Raw genomic sequence first — 19,944 nt, 5'->3', positions numbered from 1 at the left:
ATGCAAGCAACTTATCTGATCTTCTCAGAAATTGTAATTAAAGAGAGAACAGATGACTTTCCAAGCAGGCCAGTCTCAGTTGGTGTATTAGCAGCATTGTGTTTGCTTTGCCACCCACAGGAACAGAAATTGGTGTTGGCAAAGCAGTCTTGTATCTCTGTTACACCACCCAGTCTCCATCTGACTGAGAAGGTCTCTCTGCCATGTTCAGTCCACTTCGGGTTGCTCTGTTTACTCCAGTCCTTTCTGTCTGTGAAAGCCACCACTTCTGCCAGCTCCTGGGAATGCTCATTCTATTTTACAGAATAACATTGCCCAGTGACAGAATCAAGATTAAAGCCAATTAAGAGCTTTCAATTATGACTGGGGACATGGTCCAGTGCCCCACAAGTGTGAAGACCAGAGTCCATAGAACCCATAAAATACCAAATAGGCATGGTAAACCCCTCTGTAATTTCAGCTTTGGAAAGTTGATAGCTGGTCTCCAGAGCAAGCTGGGTATTGAGATTAGCTGTACTATCTAGCTTTGCGTTGTATTGAGAGGCCTTGACTATGAATGAAATGGAAGAGCAATTCAGAATGATTTCTGACATCAACTCCAGGCTGCCACATGCACACACACAAGCATGCACACAACTCATATGCACAGAGCATGCACAACACATGTTTATCATACACACACACACAAACAAACAAACAAACAAACCAATGTATCAGATTATCGAAATGGTATATGGATGGCGGTTGTGAGTGTGGCTGAGGGCCTTATAGATGCATCAAGCTTTATAAAGATAGGATTGCCAGTCTTTCTATTTTGCCAGATATTCTCAGACAGAGGAAAAATATCTCAGGTATTTAAACATTTTGGCCCACTGTTGGTTGCACTGGGGAGATTTAGGAGGTATGGTCTTGCTGGCCGAAGTGTGGCTCTGAAGGAGGGCTTTGAGGCTTTGGAGTCTCACCCCAGTCTCTCTGTTCCACACTTTCAGTAGAATATGTGGTCTTTCAGCTTCCTGTTACTGTTGTCATGCCAGTTGCTTTCTGGTATGCTTCGCCACCCTGATGGACTGGTTAGGATTTTTTGGTTTTGTTGTTGTTTGTTTGTTTGTTTGTTTTGTTTTGTTTTGTTTTGTTTATCTACTTGACACAAGCTTGGGACATATGGCAAGATGAAAATTTAATTGAGACACTGTCTCTATCAGATTGGCCTATATGGTGTGGTTCTGGGTTCTACCTCTCCCACACACACACACACCTTTCCTCCTCTCACCTCCTCTCCTCTCCCCTCCTTTTCTTTCCTCCCCTCCCCCCTCAGGGCATCAGGGCGCTGCATGTACACCATCTCATAGAGGACAGCTCCAAGTCCTGGGCAAGCAGGACTGTGGGGTTGGGGGAATCTTAGTGTTTCCTCTCTTTTAGACAAAAGTCTTCTCTGAGGATTTTTAATGAAGTGGCTCTCTGAGACGATCTTAGCTTGTTCATATTTCTTTATTCAGGATGGAACTGAATGCATACAATTTATTCAGGGTGAACCAAGGCTTATATGGTTTGAGGGTGAAAATATCCAAGGTGGGAAAAGCTCATTGGCTGAAGGCTAAGGCTACTGAGGTTCCTCATTAGCATGGAGAGGTGTTCCAGGTGCTGGGTAGGCAACTGACCTCCAGGTTGGGCATCGCCTGGACCTACTCTGAGGTAGGCACAGAAACAGGGAGGAAGCTAGTTTCATTCCTTCTGGTCTCGAGTTCTAACATTTCTAGGGTTTGATCATGCCCTCCCTCACCACTTCCCTGTCAGTTCCTCTTGTGGCACAGTCCATGTGCCCCACATATAGGCACCTGTGGGGCATTTTCTTGATTGATTATTGATGACTGATGTGGGAGGGGTTATGTGTGTTCTTCATACCTGGTCTTTTTTTGTTTTTTTAAGGTCCTTGCTCACATTTTTCATACCTGGCCTTATTTTGCTGTGGGTCAGGGTCAGCTCTTAACCATGCAATGCATTGAGTATAGTTTAGCTTTTGATTAGAGTTTCTCTGGTTCTCCAATTGTATCTGGTATCTCCCGTGGTGGTGACATATGTAGATCTTTTGCATTATTTCTATGGAGAGACTGTGAATGCCATTGAGTCACACCAGTACCTGGGTAACAAACAATTTGGACATGGGACTTTCCAGTGAGTATCATTTATTGAATTATTTCAAATTCCAAATTAACACCAACAAGTATTAGGAACATAGTATTTCATTCCCTTGCCCTCTTTGTTCTAGAAAGTCAAAAACTTAAGTATGAGATCAATGGACTTTATAGGGGAAGAGGCCATAAGAACTGGTATGTAAATCAGGTGAGGAATATTTGAAAGAAACAAACTGCCTAGTAGCTGAGGCTCTGAGTTGACCTATGTGGTTAAGCTGAGAGCAATGTGCTAGAGGAGAAAGGAACCAACTACAGCCTATTCTTCCAGGAATGGGATCACTTGGTTTCCTTTCCTTGACTAAATATCATGGCTTTAATAAAATTATAAACTTAATATGCAAAAGTTTAGAAAATTATAAATAAATATTCAAAAAGTTATTTGAAAGGAAAACAATATCTCCCCAACTAAGAGTAAGACTGCCTTTGTTGAGACTAAGAAAATTCTGCAACCCTTAACAGCAACTGTAGATGGGAGCCCATAAGGCTTACCATCCCTCAACTCCAGAACTCAATGATTGACACGGATCCCTGGTCTTCCTGATATAGCTTACAACCATGTCTGACCCTGTTACTGTCCACAGCACCACCAAGTACATTTGTCCAAAACTCTCATCACCTGGAGCCCTTTAAACATGGGTGGTTCTGGGACACAAGTTTCTGAGACCATGTACCTCTAAGCATGAATATGTTCTTTTCCCAGTGACTGTTTCCATCTTTTGTGACCATCCATTTACCCAGAGATGCATGGAGTGAGGAACAATTTATCTAGGCTCTTATCCTTCTAACCTTCCAGTCACCTCTTTACCCCATTGTTGAAATCATTACTTCTGAATAGTTTTGGGAATCTGCATTGCACATCTACTTAACTATGTGATATTTAAAGGAATGAAAGTTGTAGTTATAGTTTTATTGGTAACTGTAAGGGGGAAAGAAACACACTACAGGATTTTTGTCAAGGAATCAACTTTATTGGAAACAAAGATTCTGTGTGAACAAATAAAGAAAATGCTCATTTGCAGACCATGTGATGAAAGTACACTCTTCATACATGAAAATCACCCTGTTTGCATAGCCTGGGGACAAGCACTGTAGGTAGAGCATGAAGGCTCCAGTCCTTAAAGAAAATGAGCCTTTAAAATACCTTGATCTGGGGAATGTTTTTAATTTTAATATTTTTACAGTAAGACCATAAAACTGGCCTCAGAATGTACCTAGCATAGAATACCATATTTCTCAAGTAGTGTCTTTTCATTACTGAGAGTGTTAATGCAGAGCTGACTTTAATGGCTGATGTCCAGCAGATCGTAAGCAAAAGTGGTTTGACATGTGCTGGCACTTTCAGGTAACCTGCAGTCTGATGAGAGGCTGGCAAAGCCTACTGTGAGCTAATTGCCCTTCCTAGCTTGCTGCTGTGCATCCCCATGCAATATCAGTCAGTCTTAAGCCTAGGGCCTAATCCTCCAGCTCTGTCTCACTACAGATGTATAACATGGTAGTGTTTTATATGCTGAGCAGTATCATCTAGGTTTTCATTTAGTAGGTGTCTGTTCACAGCAGTAAAACCCTAACTAAGACACCTGGTGTAGTCCATGGACAAGTGGCATTCTCCTAGCATGGGATTCTATTAGCTAGTGATGGAGTGAGAGGGAGTGGAGGGGTGCATCCCAGATATACCAAATCTGCAACTACAGCCAGCCAAGACCTAGCAGTACAAGTGGCTTTGATCCAGCTCCATTTAGAGGTAAATTCTGTTATCCTTATCTGTTCTGCATTGAATGTGTCCCTCTGCAAGTGCAAATGTGTGTGAGTACATTTCTTCACTTGAAGTTTCTAAGCTAAAATACAAACAGTAAGGCAGGGAGGGCCTTTGTCCTCTTTCTGTATCAATCCCCTGAACTTCCTTGTGTCCCTCACACCTGCACTCTCCCTACTAAAATCTATTTCCTTCTCAAAGAAAGAAGTTGCTAACATCAGAGTGTATATGGTCAGTTCAAAGACACATGGCATGTTCTTGATTGAGAAATTAGACTCTGAAGAATATCAGGTCTCTCCATGGGCTAGAAAGCCATAGTGGATGACTGGCAGCTTCTATAAACCCAAAGAGGAATCCATTGGGTATTCCAGAGCCTGCCTTTGCCCCTCCCCCTGGTCATGTCATTAGGAGGCCCACACTGGGCAATGGACATTTTAGAAACGAGGGAGGGTGGGCCTCATTGTCATTTCTTTCTTCTCTTTCCTAGAGCAACTGGACTTAGGAGGTGGAAAAGTATAAAAGAATAAACTCTGATTCTGCTGGCCTTTTCATGAGCCCTATGTGCATGAAAAATGCATGCCCTGAGTTTTGTAGAGTTGTGTTTTTATGTTCATAGTCAGTTGATTTCTTTTAAAATCGTTTTAAATTTTTCAGTAGTATATATATATATATATATATATATATATATATATATACACAGTAACACATTTCATTGTGACATTTTCATACACCTATATACTATCTTTTGATCTAATTCATTCCCTATGACCTTCTTTTATCCCCCTCACCTCCCACAGGTACCCCCTTCTCAGCTACACTCTTCTACTTTCATGTATTTTCATTGTTGTTTGTTTCTTTGTTTGTTCTGTGAGCCAGTAAGTTTAATAAGGTCACTGATAGGAGCATGGGTCACTGACCAGTGGTAGGTAATACCACTGAGGAAAATGTCTCCCTACGCCCAGCCACCAGCAACTGCCAATAGCTTTTGAGAGGGAACAAATTTCAGTACGAAGTCATATGTTTTAGTACAATGTCCCCATGCTCCCATTGTATCATATACTTTACTTACATTCACACACATCCCCACTGCCCTCTCTCGTCCCTCTCCCTTCTGCAGCCTCCCTCCCTTCTACATTCACACCAAACATAAGGGCAGTATGAAGCATTTGCCTTCAATCTGGCTATTTTGTTTAACATGATGAGCTCCAGTTTTGTTTTGTTTTTTAATAATGATTTGATTTTGTAAAAAATCTAAATGAATACATAAATAAATGAAGTGTCTGACTCAAGAACTGAATTCCTCATAACTTATAGGACTCTCCTATGAGCCTCAGATGACAGATACCTCAGTTAAGCAGAAAATCCAATGAAAGGTTCCTTGGCAACAGTCACAGCAGGTTGCTCTCCCAAGTTTAGGGAGAGCGGTGTTGTCTTGAAAGCGTGTCTTCAAAACAACAGTTTCCTGAACCTGGGTCAGTGAGGAGAGGAGTCATGGAGGGCTTTTCTCACCTCACTTAAGTGACCTTGTTGGGTGAGGGACAGGCACTTCCCTCTCTTCTCCTCAGGAAACTAGATGAAAACTTGGACCTGCACTTATCAAATACTGCAAGAGGACAGAAGTTCAGGAGTAAACTGTGAGATCCAGTGGGCAGAGTCTTGCCTCAGAGTCCCTGTCTGGCCAGAGATGTGGACAAGTGGCTGGACTCCCATCAGCCAGCTCTTGGTCAATGCATGACTGAACTCCCACAGGTAGTGAACTAGCCCCTCCCTAGCTGGCCACTAGTGTGATCCCTTAGCCCAGCTGCGGGGAGCACCCAAGACTAGGAGCACCCAAGACTACGTGTCTGCTTCTCTGCCCTGCAAAGAGGATCTCTGTGCATCCAGCTGTTTTGATAACTGTAGGCCCTGTCAGTTCACCTCTGCCTGGGCCTCGCATTTCATCTGTGAAGTGAATCAGGGTCCTCCCAGTCCAGGTTAGTTTACAGCACTAACTCTACCTGCAGATTAAGATGTACTCAAGATTGAATAAAATCCTGCCCATCCCAACAACTAACCTGATTGTCTAGCACACTGAGTGCATTTTAATGGCCTATATATACTGTTCAAAGATAGGAATCCAGCAACTAGTTTAGGAGAAAGATACAGTATTACCTTCCAGTTGCCTTTTGAAAGATCCACTACTTCAAGTGCAACCATTTGATACTTTCAACATTTCTAAATATGTAATTATTATCTGCATGACCACATTTGTTGGTCAGGTTGGGTGTTGTTGTTGTTGTGTTTGCTTATTTATTTTGAGGCAGGGTATCACTATGTAGCCCAAGCTAGCCTGAAACTTGCTATGGAGACCAGAAGGGCCTTGTACTCACAGAAATCTACCTGTTTCTGTTTCCATAGTGGTGCATACATAACCCACTGTGACCACATTTTTTAAAAGTTTATTTTTTTATAGTAGAGTAAATGCCACCTACATGAAATGTAGCTGTATTGTTTAAGGGTGTGTGTGTGTGTGTGTGTGTGTGTGTGTGTGTGTGTATAAAATGAGAGTAGGAGGCCAGGGGACAACTTCCTGGGGTCCATTCTCTCCTTTCTATGGGATCCCATGATGTAACTCTTTACAGAAGCATGCTTGCCCTGAGCTACCTCACCAGCATCATGTTTAGTTTTTTGACATTCAGATATGTTAGATGTTGTGAGAGAAAGAGGACTGAGGGAAGCAGAGAAAGGGAGAAAAAACAAGGGAGGAAAAGAAGGGAAAAGGGAGGGAGGGAAGGAAGGAATGAAAATATGTATTTCCCTCTGGGAGAAAATTAATTCAGACAGAAAAATGAACAGAGAAGAAAGGGACAGAATTTTCCTATAAAAATCATAAATATATATACAAATTTTCACAGTAAATTTTCAATAAAACAGATGTTTCTCATATTATTTATCTTGGGAATAACCTACCAACAACTCAAAAGCTGGTGTCATTACTCTTAATCAAAAATAAATTAAATATGTGCAAAGACACAGAGAAGAGAGAGCAGAGCTGAATGCTATGAGGACATGCACCTGGGTTTCTGTGGATGGCATCATAAGTCACTAATCCCTCCCACTGCTTCAGTTCCTTTAATCAAGTAGACATCAATCCTTAGGGAAAAAGCAGTATTTCATGTCTTCAATATGCATTATTATGTTTTATAGTTTATCCCTCTAAAACTAAACGGGTAATAGAATATTTCCCCCATACTTTTGGCGAAGATGTGTGTAAGCTGTTGTAAACTGCCACCATTAGCCTTGGCATCCCATGGCTTCTCCCTGGGGTGCTGTGTGGTGAAATAGAGATCTAGAAGATCTCACAGAAGTTTGTAAGACCTGATAGCCTCTGCCCTTAATCCTAAACACAACAGAACTACATAAGAAATAAAGCCAATCAACAAACAAAAAACACTCAACTCACAGTTCTTACACCCAGAAATAGACTGTGCTGTCAGAGATGGGGCCGGGACTGGACACCATGTGAAGGGTCTCCTGTCAGAGGTGGGGCTGGGACTGGACACCATATAAAGTGCTCAGGCAAGCCTGGGAGAAGGCTCCAGACCTGATCAAATCTCAGGCGAGCCGAGGACATTGGTCAGCACCCCATTGTGCTTACTCAGGTGTTTCTTAGCACACCTTGGGGTTTGCTTTTGCTTAGGGGTGTGTGCATCTTATTTATTTATATCTGTGGGGCAGGACCACAGCACTTGAGTGACAATAGGAGAACATTAGCTGGTGCTTTTTTCCTTCCACTTCTTCATGGTCCCTGGGACTTTTCTCTGGTGAGTCTTATCACCAGTCCAGTGTATCAAGTATTTTCTTTCCTGAGAAGTTTCTAATGCATACAATGCTGTTCTGGCTTTGTCAACTTGACACAAACCTAGACATGTCTGGGAAAGAGTCTCTTAATTGAGAAATTTCCCTGTAGGCAAGTCTGTGGGGGCATTTTCTTGACTAATGATGAATGAGGGAGGGAACAGCAGTCTCTGGACACCACCACACCAAGGCACGAGTGACCCTGGGTTATATAAAACAGCAGGCTGAGCAAGCAACAGAGAGCAACCCAGGAACTGGTCTCCTCCTCCTCTTCCTCTGTGTCAGTCCCTGCCTTCAAATTCCCACCTTGAGTTCCTCTCTTGGCCTCCCCTTAGTGATGGACTGTTACATGGAAGTAGAAGACAAACCCTTTCTCCCCAAGTTGCTTTCATTCATGATGTCTTTAACACAGCAATGGAGAACCTCCTCCTGCCTTTCCTGTCATATTTCCCATCTGAGAAATCCCAGTGTTCTTGGCTTTGAGCCCTCCATCTCCCTCCACATGCCTAGCCTGGACCTCTGTTGTTCCCCATGTAGGCTGTTCCACATTTAGGCTCCCCCACCTTTACCTGTTTAGTTTCTCTGTGTCTCATGGGGTTTCCTTAGTTCTTTTTATCTTATTTTATAATATGACTTTAAACTCTTATTTTATCAAATAAGGAATCCACTTAATATTCTTATTAAATAAGAGCATTACTTAATTACTCTGTGGTGTTCTTTTCTTCATAGGGTTATTCCCATCTCTTCTCTGTCTCCCTGTCCTCCTCACCTGCCCTTCCTGTTAACAGGGAAATGCACTGGAGACCCTCCTTTTCTCTAGTGCAATAGAGGTAAATTTTTACTTAACATGTCGCCATTCGATTGCTCTGGAACCAGCACTAGCTCCAGCTTGTTTTCTGAAGGAAGAAGGTGCCCTAGCTCCTGGCCTCATCTCCCACCTCAGAATCCCATGAGACTTCTGACCCTGGTCTCCCAACTTCTACAGCTGACTCTGCAATTGTGGCCTCCAGCTCTTTCTCCACCATGGATCCAAGTCGTTCCTTTGCTAGGCCTCGTGTTTTCTGAGGTGAATTCTTCACATTTCCCAAGGCTTTGAACTTAGCTTAGCACATTCCCCTCCAGGACTGAAGGTAGCATTTGTGATACCTTGACCCAGGCCACCCACTGTATTATGTCAGATGTAGAGGGGCCCCAGCCACATAGTCTGCCAGCTGCCCTTGCTCTTTTGGCAACAGCTCTTTGAATTGAAAGTATGCTTTACTTTGTAGCAGCTGGCAATATTTTATGTTCATGTATTTTTGCATGTGTACATTTACATTTTACATTAATATTCATTAAATATTAAGGAATAAGATTCTGTGATATAATTTTCAACAATAATCTGTTCTCCCTCTCATCTCAAAAACCACTTATGCATTAATGTGCATTAATTTCCATATGCAGGATAGCCCAAACAGACAAGATTAAATGAAGATTAAAACTTCCATGCAAAACATTTAATTTCAATATTTAAGAATATAAAATAAATTAAATCCTAGATGAAAATTAACGCAGAAAGGCATTGTAAAGAAAACAGAGACTTTTGTTCTCATATAATTGTGATGCATTTTCTCTTGGTACTTGCTTATTTGTGTTTTAAAGCCTGTGTCTGCCTACCAGACACTATGTTTATTTTGTTGATTGCTTTCTTCTAATCATCCACACAAGAATTTAAGATAGCTCTAAATACTCTTTGAATGGGATTTTATTTGGGGTGGGGGGTCCTCTGTGTAGCCCTGGCTGTCCTGGAACTCACTCTGTAAAGCAGGCTGGCCTCAAACTCTGAAATCTGCCTGCCTCTGCCTCCCAAGTGCTGGGATTAAAGGTGTGCACCACCATGCCCGGCTTGAATAGGATTTTAACACCTTAGAAGTAACATGTTCAGATAATGCACTATTGCCCGACTTTTCTGGTTAACAATTTTAGCAGCACCAATATGGGTATAGACACTCTGCTGTACTAATCTGGGTGTATGTCCTTTGAAAGCATGTTAGTAACACTGAGGAAGTGTCTAAATCAGGAGAGCGGCTGCCATGCAGAGGTGGAGTTCTCAGGCAGCACAGCTCAGGGATTGGGCGTTTCACCATACTTCTGTAACCTCTGTACTAAAAGGCATGGAGAAAAGCAGATCCTGTAGCCATATTGATGCTTTAGGTTCAGTGAGAGATCCTGCTTCAAAAACATAAAATGGAGAGCATGACTTTGTCTCACACACATACACATGTGCATATACACACGGATATGATAGTACATGGAGAACATGACTCTGTCTCATGCACATACACATGAATGTGATAGTACACAGAGTATGAATGTCTTACACACATACACAGATACACATGGGCACATATACATGGATATGATAGTACATGGAAAGCATGGCTCTGTCTACACAAACACACACATACATACACATGTGTACATACACACAGATACATTAGTAATTTTTTGGTAAACATATTTCTAGTAGTTTTCTAAGTTTTGTCTTAGATTTCATAATGTAGTAGATATATATTAACCCTGATTACTGAAGCATATAAGCACAACAAATATAGATAGAAGTGTCTTTACTAGCTTTAACCTCAGAGCATAACATTTTGAGTAAATTTAGGAATACATCTCCCAGAGATTTTTTTTTCCTCATAAACTTAAGATCTAAATTTGTATGATTTCTGGTGAATTACTTAAGAACCTCATTCATATGATTTCTGGTGAATTGTTTAGTATAAGGTATTGAAACATTTCATAAACTACTCTCATTGTTTGTAAGAAGTATTTGTTTCATTATTTTGGTCAATGCCCTTTGACTTTTTTCACAGAGTTCTGGGTAGCACCGTGATTCAGGGTACAAACTCTGGCATCAGAAAAGCAGAGATATTTCCCAAGAAGACCAGATCATATCCAGCTTGGCCTCTGCTTGGCCTCCAAATATAATACTCCTCACCTAGTCTTCTCTGGCCTTCTCCCAGCCTTCTCACATCCACAGGGGACTGTTCCCATTAGCTTCCTCCTCAGATGGCCCTTGTCTCTGTGACTGCTTTCCTCATATCCCTCCCGAAGAGCATGGCACCATTAACCATATAACCTGGGTTTAAGTCAGCGTCCACCGGCCTTTCCACCTGCCTGCAACTCTGCTGCCTCTGCCATGAGAGGCTCTGCCCTCTATGGACTTTGAGAATATTGCCAGTCATGGGACACAGTCTGGTTTCTCTTTGTGTGAAGTACTATGACAGAGTCTTTCAAGTAGCATATTAATCTACCCAGAATGGAGATTCCTGCAGGAGGAGGAGAGAAATGATGTGAAGCTTGAGGGACAGTGGAATGCACAAATGTAGACCCAAGAAAGAACATGTCTGCCCCTTTGTGGGGTGACACAATAAAGAAAGAGCAGGTGAAAACTGATGAGTCAGGAAGGGAAAGGAAGCTTTGCTGGCCCCTGCCCCAGAGACAGAATGCTTAAGAACCAGGCACACTGCAGAGGTATGCCAGAGAGCACAAAGCCACACCACCTGCCACACTGGCTCTAGACACATTCCAAGCTGGCAGCCTAGGCAGCAGAGGAGAGTGTGAATGTTGTAACAGACGCTGCCCATTCAGAAATTCTGGAGTTTTGGGCCCAGCCATCTGTTTTAACTCATTAGTGTACAGATAAATCTAAGAACCCCTTGCCCATGATAGCAATATATAGGGTGCTCATGCTGTTAGTAGATAGTATGGAGAATTCTGTTCTGGTTACATCCATTTTCTCAGTGAATAAAAGCAGACACTCACAGGTTCCGGCAGTAGATATGGAGATGGTAACCAGAAACTAGGAACAACTGGAGATTTGAGGAGAGAGAATGCTAATATGAAAATGACAGATAAACAGTCCACACTGAAAAAGGGCTTGTGAGAAAGCCAGTGAGGAGTAAATGAACGGAATGACTAAGGTCTTGAAATGTAAGCTTTATAAAGAAACATGCCTTTCTCCAAAATGCCTTGTCCTCTTTCTCAAAGCAAGCTCATCTATCTATCATTGATGCTCCAAGTCCCCTGGTCCTTGGTGACAGTTTTGCCATTGACACAGCACAATTCACATGTCCTAGGTGCAACACACAGCAAGAACTGCCAAGCTAGTTGGATGGTAACCGAGTTAGCAAGAGTCAGAGTCTGTACTCACACAGGGTTTCAAAAACTAAACCAAAGAAAAATCAAAACAAATCTTTTTCTCTTCTCCTAGTGACCAAGTTTTCTTATTTGGGCAAACTTTCTGGAAAAAGGGGACCATAATCTATCCCATTTATATGAAATGACCAGCATGTTTTAGTTGTTTGGAACTGAGAACCAGGGTGAGAATAGCTGGGTGGTGCAGTTGCTTTCTGAGGTAATACATTCCAAACTTGACCACTGTACTGATCATATAAGCCTGTGTACCAAGCTCCTTTGAATTGTTGATTGTAGATGGGGAGGTAGTGGAATTATATCTCAGTAAAGCTAAGTTTTAAAACTTAATCACCCAAAAATCCAATGAATAAATTGTTCAAGCCTATAACTGGATTTTCTACACCTATCATGTAAACAGAACTCACCCTCCCTTCCTTCATCCCTTTCTGTTTTTCTCTCTTTTTTTTTTCAAGACTGGGTCTCTCTGTATAGCCCTAGCTGTCCTGGAACTCATGCTGTACACCAAGCCTCTGACTCCCAAACTAAAGGAGTAAAGGTATTCAACACCATGCCAGGCTAAAACAGCTCTCTTTAAATGCTATGAGATTTAAAAAAAAAAAAAAATCCAAACAAAGAAATTTCTAGATTCTGACACTTAAAGTTTTTTTTAAAAAACTTTTTGTTTTCCAAGAATGAAAGGAAGGAAGAGGGAAAGAGACACAGAGAGAGGAAGGGAAGAAGCCACTGCCCACTCTGCACAGCCCTTTTGGAAAACTTCAGGTTGAATTCCAAATCTAATTCTGTTCTTTAAAGCTGGTTCTCTCTGGTCCTCCAAAGCCAATACCCTGGAAGCGCAGCAAGGTCTTCCTCTTTCCTAAGGAAGGCCTATGCTGAGAGAAATACCGGCCTGCTTCCATCTCCTCTCTTGCCAGCGCTGTTTGCTATGTGTTGTTTTTCCTTCTAGTTTCTGGACCCAGTTTAGGGAAGCATGCTCTCAGATGCTGCAGCTGAGGTGCAGCTTGTCTGTGATGAGGACTGGTGCTCCCTAGTCACGTTCCTGGTGACTCAAGTGCCTGGGAGATCAAGCATCTAATCCAGTTTATCTTGCTACAGGAAGAGTTCTAAGACATGGTGTCACACCTTGTAGCAACAGGAGAGTACGCTGTGAAGACCAGCCACCCTGACAGTTATATTTTAAGCTCCTGGGACAGTTGCTCACACTCGTTGGGCAATATAAAGAAGGCATCCAGAAGCTGTGTAAGCTTCTCCACTAATGGCTCTGTGACCTTGGGCAAGCCATTTCATTTTCCATTTCCCTGTCTAAAAATAAGCTGAATCAAGCAATCTCTGGGGTTCCTTCCAACTCTGAACTGCAAAGAAGGCTTTGAGCTTGGGAGAAGTGAAAGGCTATCACCCCAGAGTGACCTAGGTTTGCTAGAGTCATCTCCATCTACTTCTTTGGCCTCCAAGGGCCTGAGTTGCCTCCTGTTCAATAAAACAATGGGCTTATTGCCAGCATAGGTCCAACCTCTAGAGTGCTGCACTCAGAACCACCATGGGCTCTGTCTGTGGTTGTACCAGCCCCCACTAAAGATATGCAGGAGCCTGGTGGCCCTGCATAGGACAGGTACAATTATCTGTGTGGTTCAGACCTTCCAGTGAGGGTCTCCATTATAGCCAAGGTGCAGTTAGGGTAGCTTGTCTAGTTGAACTGTTAGCTGCCAGAGAACCTGGGCTGGAAATCAGCTTTCTTGTTTGTTCCTTTCCTTCCTCCCTTCTCATTCCCCTAAGTTTATTTTGGTTTGGAAGTCCAGCTTACCCAGGGGAATGCAGACCTTTCTTCCTTTTCCTGTGTCTGTGCCTCAGCTTGGCTTGGCCCACCTACCCCAGCTCTCAGGCGTCACTAGCATGACTAGCTTCCCTTTTAAAATTTTCCCTTGTGCCCCAAGGTTTACAGGGTCCAGCCTTGGCCCTAGCTCTTCCTCTCCCTCTGCTCTGCTCAGAGGTACCAATCTCTAGCCCAGTGTGATCAAATGAGCACAAAGAAAGCATTCTGATTCTTGGGACCAATCTAAGATCCTGACTCACTGCCCAAGGCTTTGGACAGATCTGCTGGCATGGGGGAATGTTGCTAGACCCAAGTTAATATGCTTAATGGATCATCAGCCTTGACCTACAGGATTACTAGGTGTCTCTGTTAAATGCATTCTTCTGATTTCTGTAATGTAGCTACAGATACCAGAGTCCTCTGTACACCTGACAGTCTTCCCTGTGGCTATCAAATAGCCTCATATACCCCTTTAAAACTGAAATACCTCACAGAACCCACTCATGACTGAACCCTCTCCTTCATCTGCAGTGGGAGAGTCAGCCCTTTTCCTATACTCCAAACCATCTCCTCCATATGGGGTCTCTTCCAAGGACCTCTTCCCAGAATCTCTTCCTTCCTCCTCTTTAAAAGAAAATTATATATATAATGAAAGAATATGTGTGAGTATATGAATGATGAATATATAATATATTATAAACATACAATTTTCTCTTTAAAAGTATGTATGTGTGACTAGACAGGCATGTATACATATCATCCTTTTCATTGTCTCGTAAAACCCTCCGAGTCTTCCATTAGGGTTTACTTTGTTTTGATGCTTTTTTTTTTTTTTTTTTTTGGTTTTTCGAGACAGGGTTTCTCTGTATAGCCTTGGCTGTCCTGGAACTCACTTTGTAGACCAGGCTGGCCTCGAACTCAGAAATCCGCCTGCCTCTGCCTCCCGAGTGCTGGGATTAAAGGCGTGCGCCACCACGCCCGGCACTGTTTTGATGCTTTTAAAGTTCATCTCTTACTGAACTTTCATTTGCTTCACTATGACATTTCCACACATGCATGTGATGTGCTTTGGCAGGATTTACCCTTCCTCTTGCCCTATTCTGTGCCTTCCCTTTCTCCTGTTTTTCTCTGTGACCCTTCCACAGTGCTGGTACTCATTACTCATTTTTCTTCCATATCTGAAGGAAAACACTTGTCTGTGTGGTTGGTATGTTCCTACAACATGATGGTCTCTTGTTCCTCCTATCCTGCAAACAACATGATTTTATTCTTCATAGCAGAGTAAAAGTCCACTGTAAATTTCAAAACACATCTCCTGCAGCAGACCCCCAGCTTCCACTCCCCACACCCCCCCCCCAACATGGCTGTCTCCTCATCCCCCACTGACTCTGACATGATCCATTCAACAACCAAGTAACACTTGTTAAAGTCATGGAGGCCCTGTGACCATCTTCTGACTTCTTACCAGATTCAATACCCAAGTCACTCCTTCCTATCACAAGCACCTCCCCTAGCGTCTGAGCTTTAAATCCTTAGGCCCCAGGACTCTGTTTCCCTAGACACTTGCATGCATATATGTCCTTCCTTAGCAGCTCACTTTTTCTTTTCTTCCCTTTCACTAAGCATAGGTTCTTTTCTCATACAGTATACTCTGATCACAGTTTCCCCTCCCTATGCTCCTCCCAGGTCCTCCCCACCTTCCCTCCAATCCAGGTGCACTCCCTGGGCTCTGGGAAGAGAGATTGGATGTCCACATTCAATTTAGATGTCCTTAGAGGTCAGAAAGTGGTATCAGATACCCTGGAGCTGGTCCTGGAGGCAGTTGGGAGCCACCTGGTAGCGCTGGGAACCAACTTCAGTCCTCTGCAAGATCAAAATGCACGCTCAACCACTGAGCCAGCCTCCAGAGTGACGTCTGAGGGTTAGATGTAATCATTCTTACTTCTTTTGCACATACCTTCAACTTATCCATAAATATAAAATCCTGCCTTGTGCAGCAAGTGGATCATGCTGTTATTGCTCCATGGAGACTCACACCTATCATGGAATGCTTTCTGCCTCCCCTGAGAGGCCTTAACACCCCCAGCTGCCAGGCAGTCAGGCAGTCAGGCAGTCAGGCAGCCAGGCAGCCAGGCAGCCAGGTAGCCAGGTACTCACAGCCTGTGTCTGAGAGTCCCTACTTGGCCTTGCTCTGGTGTGCTGCAGCAGCCCAGCTCCTGGGAGGCCCCAGCCTCTGATCATCATGGCACCACTTTGTGGTCCAGGCTCCCTGTGTCATAGAGTCTAGGCTTGGGACTTACCTTCTTGGTCTTTCTGCCCAGGCTGCTCATACCTGCCCCTTCAATCTCATCCTGATCTTGGCCCTTGGAGACTCACACCCCACTCACCACTTCTCGTCAAATCCTACATCTTGGTATTTGCTGTACAGCACTCAACATTACTGTAATTCTACATTGACAAGCAAATTAGTTTGATTGATGTCTGGTCTTTTCTGTAAGTATAGATAATGTATTACTTTTCTTTTACCCTGCACATCTAGTTCCTAGCACACAATAATTGATCAGTAGCCCTACAAAAATAGTTCACTGCTGTGTTACCTTTCCTGGGGAGTCTATTATACCCAGGCCATGTGGCAAATAGCAAAAGACTAAAGTAATTATTGCATCCAACTCCAGAGTGGTGAGCCAGTGATTTTACTGGAGTCACTTACAGGACCATGGATAAGGGTTAGCTCCGTGAGCATGCATGAGAAGAATCCTACAGTAATGAGGGTTACCTCCAGGAGAGTGGGAGGAGTTATCTATCTACTCAGGTAGAACATGAGTGATAGTTACCTCCAGGAGAAAGAGGGGAGTTCCCTGTGGGGAGGGAATGAGCAGGAATGAGGGTTACCTCCAGAATGGGGAGAGTTTTCAGTGTGGGGGAGGATGTTTTAGTGCCTGCATCACAGAAAGGCCCACATGAGTGACAGCTCACAAAAGCTTTATCATTGTGACTGTTCCACCAGACAGCTTCCTCTTCCCTAGCACCTGTGATGTCACCTCAAGGAAGGGCATCTGAGTCTATTTTGTAAGTCTCATGAGCCCATCCTTCTCCTGCAAGAAGGAGTGCTTCAATCCAGGGGAAACAACTATACAAAACAGGCATAAAGAGAGAGAGAAGGGGGTAATGGAAGGATGTGGTTATGGCGCATTTGATCTAAGATAATGTACTTCAGCTCAAGTACAAGATTTACTGATTGAATGAACATAATGCAGATTTTCCCATTAAAAAAGAACCTTTTTTCCTTTATACCATATCCCTGGACCTCTATTTCTATAGGAATATTATAATGATGATAAAACCAAGTGTGATGTGTGTTTCCTGAGAGCACAAGTACTTCTGAATTCCAGACTGGTGGCTTGTGCTTCGTTCTGTTGTTAGGGAGGGAACCCAAGGGGATACCTGCTTATGGAGGACTCAGCTTTCCTCTTCCACATGACTACTGTCATTAGCACCCCCTCCCAGGAACTCAGCTATTGATCAAAGGAGAATCAAGGTTATGCATATGCCAGTTGTGTTTGGAACAAAACCTTTGTTTGGACACACAGGCATGCCAACTGTCCCTAGAAAGAAATGCCTTAGTGCATTCAGTCAGCTCCAAAGAACTGAGCCCTTTCTGAGGAGAAAAGAGAAGAAAGAAAAGGAGGGAAAGAAAGGAGAGGGTAGAAGGAAGTCAGTCAGACAGACAGAGAGACAGACAGATGTAACCTTGATAAGCAAACCTATAGTGCTACAAGCCTCCCCTACATTCTAGAATGCTGGGACACACATGTTGCCTCTCAGTTGCTGATTCTCAACAGTCCCTGGAAGGACTCATTGTTACTTCCCTGATTCTAAACATGGACAGGTCCTCTTTTGGGACAGTCTTCAGGGATAACAGTATATTATCAAGCACATCTTCATCCTTGTGAAGGCACATTTGATTTTTAGCAAGAATCCAAATGTCGTGAAGAACCAAATCTAGTAAATGCACTCAGGATTCAAACAAAAAGTTTAAATCAAGATGACCCACTCTCTGAAGTGGTGAGAAAAAGAAGCGACTTTGAGAACAGACCATCTGGTTCTTCATGAAGAGTTCCAGGAACGTGTGAAGAAATGGAAAATACCCCCAGTTTCCTAGGATGGCAGGGCTTGCACATTCTGCTGTGTTTGTTTAAAAACCCAGTCTCTTTTCTTTAGAGATTTGAGCTGGCCATCCACTAAGCCAGCTTAGGCTGGCAGGGTGTGTTTGATTTGGCTAATGTAGTGGTTTTATTTTAAAACTGAATTAGAATTTTAAAACCAGGAGATTCCAAGTACAAATTTGTATTTCTGGTCTCCTCTGGAAAATCTGAAGCCCCAGTAAAACTGCTTCCCAGGCCTGTCCAGTTCCTGGAACTGTTTCTGCTCCTCCATGGAGGAGACATTGAGACCAGCTCAAGTCCTTTTGGCTGTTACTGTCAGCTCTAAAGTAGCCTTCCAGGTTCTACTCACTCCCTCACAGCTTGCTGGCTCTCTATGACATCTGCATCAGAATGAAGCACTGCAGGTGTCTACTGAATGGATGGACTTCTATGGTCTAGCATGAGTGCCTGTTTGATGGGTGAATGTCTAGCCTCTGGCTCCCACAGGTATCCATGGCCTCTTGAGTCACACTGAGCAGGAAAGACATCTAAGTATTCCTGTTTCCATACAACCAATGCAGTGTGTGTTTCTCCCCTCCCCCACATCACCTTGCACCACTGCCATGCTGTTGCATTGTTTTCACAGCAGTCTGGGAAAGCATCCACTCTTCCTCAAGCTTCCCACCTTTGTATGTACTTCTTTGCACTTTATTCATTTTATTCTTCTCAGCTTACTGAAACAGATTAAAGTTCTGGAGTAAAAAGCATCGCCACCAGTCATTTAGCCACCTAGGTCCCCTTCCCTGATAGCAAACATGGTCTCTGGCCTGTCCATCCCCAAATACTCCTTGCATAAATGTCTGTGTCCTTCAGTCTCTGTGTGCCTGGGTGTCACATACCCCGTACACTGCTGTGTGCTTAATTGACAAGGTTTCCTAGTAGTTATTCCATGTCTCAAAGTGTTTCCTTGTTTTTAATATTCATAGTGTCCCGTTGGATGAGTGTTCTGTGGGTTATTTACACAGTGGCTGATGGCAGATGTTTAAATTTTACAAATTGACTTGTACTGGATCCTCAGTGATGTGGAAGTTCACAAGAATTGAGGTTGCAGGTGGGCTTCTGTGTTGTATGTCATACTCAAAGTTCTTCACCACTTTCAGGCAAGGAGGGGGACCCCTTGGCTTTCCCTTATAGCTTCTATTGATGTGCTTCAATTGTCCTCAACTTGACATTTAGCCAGAAGTAGAATATGAGCTGTGGATCCAACTATAGGGTATTTTCCCCTGGATGGTTTACTGCTTATCTCATCTCCATGAATTGATGGAACCCAGGTCTTAGCACACTGCGAATCTCTACATATTAAATTCTCAGGTAGGGTGCCCATTTGGTACATTGGCACCAGTGTCTAAACGTCTATAATGGTCCATCAATCTGCTACCTTATCACAGCAGCAATAGATGCTGTTTTAATGGTACAGGCATTGTGCTGTGTCCCACTAGCTTACAGGTGAACTTTGTTCCTTCTTCCAGTGTTCTCGAAGTTAATATTGTGTCAAGATGACCTTCATATAGCCTGACAAGCCATCATGACCAAGCAGTGGGCCTCATTCAAATCCATTTTATCATCACACAAGGAAATCAATACCTTTCTCTCAGCAGACTCTCTGCTAAGCACTGCCAGTTTAGCATTTCCCCGTCTGTGGGAAATGCTCTGCTTTGCCTGGAGAATTCTTCCTTCTCTTTGTTTCCATTGAGTCCTTTACTGATATTTTATTTAAGCCTTTTATATCAATATCAATAAGCAACGTGATAATTTCTTCTGTAGTGTCTTCCTTAGTATCAGAAATAAGAATTGAGGAAATGTGTGTATTTTCAAATTTTTTGAGAGACTCTTTGGACCTATGGAAACATCCTGCTCTGAAACCATCCAGATTTAGCAGTTTCATGGAGGGAGAGGAGTTCCCTGAACAGCTTTTAAATTTTTCCCTAGGGTTATCGTTCTGTATAA

General features: G+C 43.1%; 1 protein-coding gene across 21 annotated transcripts in view; it reads left to right on the top strand.

Moving 5' to 3' along the window:
* Thrb (thyroid hormone receptor beta) overlaps positions 1-19,944 on the top strand; it is a 405,974-nt gene that overhangs the window by 231,068 nt on the left and 154,962 nt on the right. The window lies entirely within an intron of this gene.

The sequence above is a fragment of the Mus caroli genome, unplaced genomic scaffold (assembly GCF_978045245.1).
Source record: "Mus caroli unplaced genomic scaffold, Mus_caroli_1 scaffold_12, whole genome shotgun sequence".
NCBI lineage: Eukaryota > Metazoa > Chordata > Mammalia > Rodentia > Muridae > Mus > Mus caroli.
This window is presented reverse-complemented; position numbering and strand designations above follow the sequence as displayed.